The 253-nt window shown below is 75.9% G+C and overlaps 1 protein-coding gene across 1 annotated transcript in view; it reads left to right on the top strand.

Annotated features, from left to right (window-relative positions):
• Positions 1 to 157: 157 nt before the first annotated feature.
• Positions 158 to 253, top strand: part of IMMP1L (inner mitochondrial membrane peptidase subunit 1) — a 93,439-nt gene continuing 93,343 nt past the window's right edge. The window contains exon 1 of the mRNA XM_019519511.1: positions 158 to 185. The gene's annotated coding sequence lies outside the window, so the exon portion shown is untranslated. The remainder of the gene's footprint in view (positions 186 to 253) is intronic.

The raw sequence follows: 253 nt of genomic DNA, 5'->3' as shown, positions 1-253 counted from the left end.
CCCGCGCCGCGCCGCGCCGCCCGTCGCCAAGGCCGCCATCTTGGTCGGCGGCCCGTTGACAGGGGGCCGGGCACGCCGGTAGCCCCGCCCAATGGGGGAGCGGCGCGGCGAGCCCTCGGCCAATGGGGAAGCACGTTGTTGACGGGCGGCGGGGGTGAGGCTAGGCTTTCCGGGCAAGCGGGCAGGTGAGCGAGCAAGCAAGCAAGCAAGCAAGCAAGCAAGCAAGCGGGCGGGCGGGCGCGCGCGCGCGCGC

The sequence above is a fragment of the Gavialis gangeticus genome, unplaced genomic scaffold (assembly GCF_001723915.1).
Source record: "Gavialis gangeticus isolate Ggan-Ray unplaced genomic scaffold, GavGan_comp1, whole genome shotgun sequence".
Lineage (NCBI taxonomy): Eukaryota > Metazoa > Chordata > Crocodylia > Gavialidae > Gavialis > Gavialis gangeticus.
This window is presented reverse-complemented; position numbering and strand designations above follow the sequence as displayed.